This window comes from Meriones unguiculatus, chromosome 16 (genome assembly GCF_030254825.1).
Source record: "Meriones unguiculatus strain TT.TT164.6M chromosome 16, Bangor_MerUng_6.1, whole genome shotgun sequence".
Lineage (NCBI taxonomy): Eukaryota > Metazoa > Chordata > Mammalia > Rodentia > Muridae > Meriones > Meriones unguiculatus.
Genome location: NC_083363.1, coordinates 24,484,919 through 24,492,985, shown reverse-complemented (window position 1 = coordinate 24,492,985; position 8,067 = coordinate 24,484,919). Strand labels below are relative to the sequence as shown.

At 44.5% G+C, this 8,067-nt stretch overlaps 1 long non-coding RNA gene across 1 annotated transcript; it reads right to left on the bottom strand.

Annotated features, from left to right (window-relative positions):
- Window positions 1-260: 260 nt before the first annotated feature.
- On the bottom strand, window positions 261-1,619 carry LOC132648226 (uncharacterized). The gene is made up of 3 exons (XR_009586596.1): window positions 1,515-1,619; window positions 1,259-1,319; window positions 261-423 (listed from the first exon to the last, which is right to left on the bottom strand). It is a non-coding gene; the product is annotated as an uncharacterized LOC132648226 (long non-coding RNA).
- Between the last annotated feature and the right edge of the window lie 6,448 nt (window positions 1,620-8,067).

Below are 8,067 nucleotides of genomic sequence, written 5' to 3'. Positions count from 1 at the left end.
GCACTGGTAGACAGAGGCAGGAGGACTGAGAGTTCAAGGCTATCCCAGGCTTCTAAAAGATCCAATCTCAAAAAAAAAAAAAAGTGAGTATATCATTTCTTATTTATGTATTTATTTCTTTTTCCTCAGAGTCCACTCTGCAAAACCTAGCAGGCAGAACATGCTGTGAGTCAGCCAAGGATAACTTCATCTGATGTGGCTGCCTTTTCCATGTAACCCTGCTGGCAAAGATAGTGTCCTCATTTCAGAAGCAAGGCCACCTGAGGTCCGGAGAAGCTTACATACCCAATGTAGGGGCACACAACTTGAAGGTGGCAGCAGTGGGACTTGGAGGTAGCTTTTCAGACTCCAAAGGCCACAATCTCCATCCATGCTCCTGTTGGGTTTGCAAGCATTCTTCATCAACCTGGGAGCTTCTCCACCCTGCAGGGAGAGAAGTTTATCCTTAGAGCGCCTGATCTACCGCAGTACCTGATCTGGGCTACACTGCAGTTGCATTTTGGGGAACATTGTGACGGATGCCAAAGTCAGAAGTGGGCCCTGCAGCCAGGCTGGAAGGTGAGGGAGGCTATCAGCCTCCAGGGAAAAGCCTTGAGGACTCAGAGTAAGTGATCCTTCACTTCCCTGACAGCTGACACGACACCCAGAGCAGCCACTGTTAGTCACCCTCCGGCCATGGTGCTATTGCTCTTTTTATAAATCCAAGCAGCTGAGGCCAGCTGGGCCCTCCAGCAGCCCCAGTGCTTGGCTCCCAAGCCTCAGGGCTGTTTTTGGCAAGATCTCCAGCTCAATTAGCCAAGTCAGCGTTGGGAAGCTGGGAGGGGTGGGAACGGGGTCATAAGTTCCTCCCAGGGTGCCTACTCACCAGCTGGCTACATTAGGGCCAGTGGAGCCAAGCAGAAGCTTTGGGTGGAGCTCTGCCAGGGAGCCATAGAACGATGAGGTCTCCGGAGAGCAAAGTGCACAGAGAATCAAAGTACAATTCAGAAACCCAAATCTGGATGAAGCTAAAAATGATCGCTAGATTGTATGTTACAGGACACAAAGCCAGCACCCCTGAGCTAAGCAGCCTGCTGCAACTGGCCAAAAGGAGCTTCCTCTGGCTCAGAAGAGTTGATCTCAACCAAGTTTTCCAAAATAAATGGGTAGGACATCCAACCCCATTGTCCAGGGAGCAGCCAGAGGTGCTGCCTCCCTGCAGACTAACCACCCCATGACCTCACTCTGCACACTGACCAGGCGAGGGAAGAGGACTCACACATTCTATTCCTGAAGAAGGGCTTTTGTAGTGAAAGGCGCATGTTTTCAAAAACCCAAACCTTGGGCTGGAGAGATGGCTCAGAGGTTAAGAGCATTGGCTGCTCTTCCAGACGTTATGAGTTCAATTCCCAGCATCCACATGGTGGCTCACAACCATCTAAAATGAAATCTGGTGTTCTCTTCTGGTGTGCATGCAAATACACATTGTATACTTAATAAATAAATAAATCTTTAAAAAAAAAAAAAACCCAAACCTAAGACCCAGTTTGGGTTTGGAGTCTCAGGAAGAAATGCCAGTCATTGAGGTCTTGTGGCCGATCTGTGGGAGGGGTTATCACCCTGCTCTTGGTGTCAGCACCCCTCTGATCATCTGGGCTCAGTCTGGACAGTTCTGGCTCTCTATCAGCTCTGGGGATCACTGCAAAGTAAGGCAAACTGCACAGTCTTGAGGGAAGAAAACTGCTACCCTTTAGATGGCTGTGAACTCATTTCCAACGTTGTCCTTTTCGTTTCTGCTAAAGACTCTTTGGAAAAACTTACAAGGAACTGCTAAGGTCACAAAAGTCACTATGACTCATTCTTTTTAGGCAACCTGAAATAAACTTGGCTTATTACAACACCGAACTGAGCATGCCCAGAGGCATTCATATCTGCCATAATTCCTTTTTGAACACATGGTCTAGGACTTGCAACTGAGCATGCCCAGGAATGTGTTAGCCATCTCTCCTGTTGGAATATGGGACCACTGGGACTTTAAACTGAGCATCCTCAGAAGTATGCCTGGCCCTGCATTTGCTTTCTTATATGGACATGTATAGAATTCCTTTCTTCCCAGAGGGCATTGCTCTATAAATAACTCAGTGCACTCCTTACTTGCTGCAAGTGATAAACCTATCCTTCTTCTTTTAGCTGCTTAATGAGCTTTTCAGCCTTGCACTCAATGAGATACAAGCCCACTGTGTTCAATTCCAGGGCTCTTGGGTCTGTTTGCAAGAGAGTCAAGAACAGGCGAAGTGGCTCTGAGTAGTAGTTCCCCCCTTTAATTCTGGCACTTGGGAGACTGAGGCAGGTGGGTCTCTGAAAGTCCCAGCTAGCCAGGGCTACATAGTGAGGCCGTGTCTCTAAGAAGAAAAAGGGGGGAGCAAAGCAACATTTGAGCAGGTTGCCTCCATCCCATCTCCTGCTTGACAGACTCGTTAACAGGGAATGACCCTTATTCCTAACTTCTACTAATGACCAACTGCCCTTCCTTTTTTCCATCATTCCCCTCCTCAACACAGACACACACACACACACACACACACACACACAGACACAGACACACACACACACACACACACACACGGAGACTTTAGATGCCTGGGACTTGCTTCTCCTCCCTCCCATTTCCTTTAGGCAAATGGGAATCACTAACAGTGGCTGAACAGGGGTGAGTTGTGCTTAATGTGCGGGTCTGAGCACAGAGCGGGGCTGTATGACAGGCTGTGGCAGTGATGAGAGCTGCCCAGGACACAGACTGCTACTCAGGAATGGTGTATTAAGAGAGACAGGATTTCTTTCGGCTCGTAGTTTGAGGGGTTACCATCCCTGTGGCCCAGGAAGGCCTAACAGGGGCAGCCTCATGGCAACAGGTATGTGGATGGAACTCCTCACATCTCGACAAGCAGAATGAGGCTACATCCTGACATGCTAGCTGTGGCCCTGCAGTGCTATAGCTGCCAGCAAGGACCTATGTCTAGTAGTTTCAACATTTCTGCAACAGTACCACCAGCTAGGGACCAAAGGTTTAAACACATGAGCTTAAGAAAAATTTAAATTTAATCTATGACATTCTGCCCAGTCTCCATATGCTCTGTGTTAGACTGACTCTCCTCAGTACCTGCAGCTTTCCTTGGCAGACATACCACATTCTACAGTATCCTGGATTGCAACGCAGGCTTCCTGTTCGCGGTTTCACACATAGCCTACTCACGAGATCCATTCGAGGAATCTGAGCATGGTCTACATTACTGAGTCTCACAGGCTTTCGGGAATCTTGGTGCAAGATTCCATGACCCTGCAACTCTTGTATTTTGCATGCCAAGAAACAAGCATTCTTTGGATGACATCATGTTCTGTTAACAGTCGAGATGTAGCCTGGGACCCTTTTGTTACAACTGTAGTGGCCTCTGGGTGCCCTTACGACTGAACCAAGAAAATTCTGCCCTGGTACTGTGGGAACTTGCCCTCAAGGCATGATTTCTGTTGTGTTAGTTCAGGTTTAAACTTAGTTCAGACGCTGGTTGCTTCTTTCTCAGGAGCCTCTCAAGAACATATCTTAATATTCATAAACTCCAGCATACCCACTCTCTCTTTACATGAAGATCTTTTTTTAAAGTCAGATTAGAAGCTTAGAGAGATGGCTCAGCACTTAAAGCTGCTTTTTGTTCTTGCAGAGGACTGGAGTTTGCTTCCCAAACTCATGTTGGGCAGCTCACAGCTTCCTGTAACTCGAACACCAGGGGATGTGATAGCCTCTCCCGGCCTCTACAGACACCCTTATATGCACACACACACACACACACACACACACACACACACACCATTATAATAATAAAATAAATCTTTTTAAATTTTTATTTAATTAGTCTTTGATTCACTAACATTGTACAGAGAATATCTTGTGTTATCGTCTAGAAACTTGGTTGTCACTATGTTTTCAGTAGTTTTTCTTTTCTTTTCTATTTATTCATTAAAGATTTTATCAAAGAGATGATGTGTCATGATGCTTTCTTCTTAGATCAGAAATTACTGGAATTCAGTAGACTTTTTTATGTAGCTGGTGGTGAGTTTAAGTTCCGTGTCTTTCCTCTGGGCGTCCCACTTCCATTAGTTACTGTATCTCAGCAACACATGGGACAGAGTTCTGATGATGGGTTCATGTTTCTCTTCTGATGTTGATACCCAAGTTATCAACTCTGTTATCAGCTCTGCAATAAATCTTCACCTTTAGTGGTATAAGTTCTCCACTCCATCTTTGCTCCTGCACATTCTTTTTAAATGATTTACTTTTTAAACTTATGTGCATTGGTGTTTTTGCCTGTATATATGGCATGTGTGTCTATGTGGGGGTGTCAGGTCCCCTGGAACTGGAGTGACAGGCAGTTTTGAGCTGCCATGCCAGTGACAGAAATTGTACATGGGTCCTTTGGAAGAACAGCCAGTGCTCTTAACTGCTAACTCATCTCTCCAGCCCCTACATATTGTATTTAAATTATATTTGGGGTGTGTGTGTGTATGTGTATGAGAGAGAGAAGGGACATCATCCAGGCTACAATGCAACATCATTGCAGCCCACATGCAAATACTCAAGAGATGCAGTTGAGAAGAATTATGGTAGCCAGGCTGGAGAGATGGCTCAGCCTCTAAGAGCACTGGCTGCTCTGCTCTGTTCTTCCAGAGGAGCTGGGTTCAGTCCCAGCACCCACATGGTGGCTCATAACTGTCTGTAATCCCAGCTCCAGAGAATCTGATGATCTCTTCCGGTCTCTGTGGGCATAAGGCATGTATGTGTGCACACACATACATTCAGGCAAAACATCCATACACAATTAATTAATTAATTAATTTTAAAAATGTAAGGAATGGTAGTGCCTTAGTATTTCTTAAAAGAAAACTAAAATTAGTGAGTTTATTTAAGAAAGGATTAGGAAAAAGAACAATAGAAGACTAAATAACATAGAAAAGACAGGAAAAAATTAACAAAGTAGAAAAAAATGCCTCCTCTGTATAGAGGTGAGCAAAAATCCAAAAACAAGGTCTTATAAAACATCACACAATATCTTAAAATCTTCAGGGGAAAAAAAAAAAGATCAAGCCAGGTATGGTGGCTCATACCCTTATTCTCAGTATGCAGGAGGCAGAGGCAGGTGGATCTATGTGAGTTTGAGACCAGCCTGCTCTACAAAGCAAGTTCCAGGCCAGCCAGTGCTACAGAGTAAGATGCCTTCCAAAAATAAAATAAAATAGCATACTACCAACGCAGACAGCTATGTTTTAAAGATAGAGGTACCATACTATATATAACTTCAAGTCCACAAGTCTAAAATTTTTTAATAGAAATGTCATTTGCCAAAACTGATACTAGAAAAAAAAAAAGAAAAGCAAAAGATAAAAAAGGAAGAAAAGAAAAAGTAAGCTAAATTGTGCTATAACTATTGAAAATCTGGCCTCATCTGTAAGAGCCATGTCCCAGGCTTCCCAGAAGCCTGGCGCAGAAAGGGAGGACTGATTCTCCACCCTCTTTACAAGAGCCAGGGGATGAGCAGAAGTGTGGGTTGCACAATGAAGGGCAGAGAAAGGGCACCTTAGCTTCATAACCCTGGACAGAAAAGGAGCCAGAAAGAACTACAGGATAAAATGCAAACATTGCACCAAGCTTTCAGATAGATATGACCGTCTCCTCCCAATCTGCTGTGCTAAAAGATGTGTAGTTATTCTTTATGGCTGGGTTTATGCCTGTGCATATGTAAAGACCCGCAAGCAGGCTTAGACATTCTCTTATGCATTCTATACAGATGCTCTCTTAGGGTATTCCTGTTACTACAACAGAAGACCTTGGACTGGTGTCTTGGGCCATTTTCTTCATTGCTATAGCACAACACCTGACACTGGGTAATTTATAAAGAACAGAGAGCCATTTGGCTCACTGTTGCAAAGCCATGGTGTTCGCATCCATGAACGCATTTTTTTGCTGCAACATAACCTGCAGAGGGTACCCCACAGCAAAGCAGAGAAAGCTCTTGTCTGACCTCTCATTTTTCTCCCTCTTTCTTTTAGACAGTATCTCACTTAGCCCGGGCTGACCTTGAATGCACTATCTAGCTGAGGATGACCTTGAACTTCTAGTCCTCCTGTCTCTAGCTCCCAAATGCTGGGATTATAGGTAAACTGTGATTTGTTTACATTGTGGTAGAGATGGACGCTGGCCTTTGTGTACAGCTCTACCAACTGAGGACATTCCAAGCCCCTCCCCCTTTTCTTCTAAAGCCATTAATGCCATTATGGGTAGGGGTTTCCACCTTGATTTAATTTAATTCTCCTTTTCTCCCCAAAAGCCACACCCCTAACTACTAACTAATTAGCATATGACTTTGAAGATTTTATTTTCAACTCACAGATTCTGGGAAACTGCAGCAACTGAGTAATTTCTAGATAACACAGTCTATTTCCCATGGTTACTTAGACTGGAACCATCCAAGAGTCAGGACATGGTGAGTGTTTATAGAAGGCACATTGTCACTGTGTCTTCACATAGCAAAAGACCAGAAGGACTAAAGAACACAATAGCTGCCTCAAAATCCCTTTTAGAAGGACTGTAATCCTGTTTACCTCCTACAGTCTAGCATGAATTTTGGAGGGACACAATCTTCAGTCATAGCCAGTTTGTCTCTTCGTTTATTCAAGAGTGCTTATTACACTTGGATAACTTGGTGCAAAGAACCAGAGATGAACATCTTTCTTCACACAAACGTTCCCTCCGAGAAACTAGAGGTCTAAATGTAAGAGCTGGACTATAAAACTGTCAGAAGAATTTTCATGACCTTGGGTGGGTGAGAGCCAGAACATTAGAACTATGAGCAATGAAAGAAAAGTAATAAAATTGTACTTCATCAAAATTGAACACATTTGTTCCTTAAAAGGACACCATCAAGAAAGCAAAAAGAAAGTGGTCCTGATGGTGCAAACCTGTAATTCCAGCTACTCATGAATCTGGGGCAAGAGGATATTGCAAGTTAAAGGCTTCCAAGCCAGCTTAGGAGCAGGAGAGATGACTCGGTGGTTAATATCACTGGCCTCTCTTCCAGAGGACCTGGGTTCCAATCCCAGCACCCACATGGTAGCTCACAACTATCTGTAACTCCAGTCCCAGAGGATCTGATGCCCTCGTCAGGCCTCCATAGCTACTGCTTACAAATGGTACAAAGACACATGCAGGCAAACTACCCATACACATTAAAAAAAAAAATTAGATGGAGCTCAGGGAGCCCTGCTGAGGGTGGGGAGGGAGGATTGGAGGCACCAGAGGGGTCAAGAACATCAGCAACGAGAACACAGCCCAGAGAATCAACTGACCTGGACTCAAGTGGGCGTATAGAGATCAAGGAGCCTGTATGGGTCCTTGGCCCTCTGCATAAATGTAATGGCTGAGTAGCTCCATGTTTTGTGGGATTCCTAAAAGTGGGAGCAGAGCTGTCTCTGGCTATTTGCCTGCCTTTGAGACCATTTTTCTCCTACTGGGTTGCCTTGTCCAGCCTTGATGTGAGAATATGTGTCTTAGTCTGTAGCTTGTTATGCTGTATTTGGTTGATGTCCCCTGAAGGCCTGCTCTTTTCTGAGGGGAGATGAAGGGAGGGTAGATCTGGGGAAAGGGGGAAGTGGGGAGAGACTGGGAGGAGGAAAGGGAGGGGAAACAGCAGTTGGGATGTGAGAAAAGAAAAAATAAAAAGGAAAAAATCTAAAAAATTAATAAATCTCAGGAAAAAAATTACACTCAGATTCTTTTTCTACTTTATATATATGGATGTTTTCCCTGCCTGTATGTCTGTACAGTATGTGCATACAGTGTCTGAAGCCTCCCAACTTTGATTAAAAGAGATAAAGATAAACAGAATCCTGGGGGTGTAGCTGGGTGGAATAGCATTGCCCAGCATGTGAGAAGCCCTGACTTCAACCCCTAGAACTGCAAAAAGGAAAGGAGGAAGGAAGAGAAGGAAAAGAAGGGAAGGAGCCAGTGAAAAGATGACTCACAACAGAAATATTTGCAAA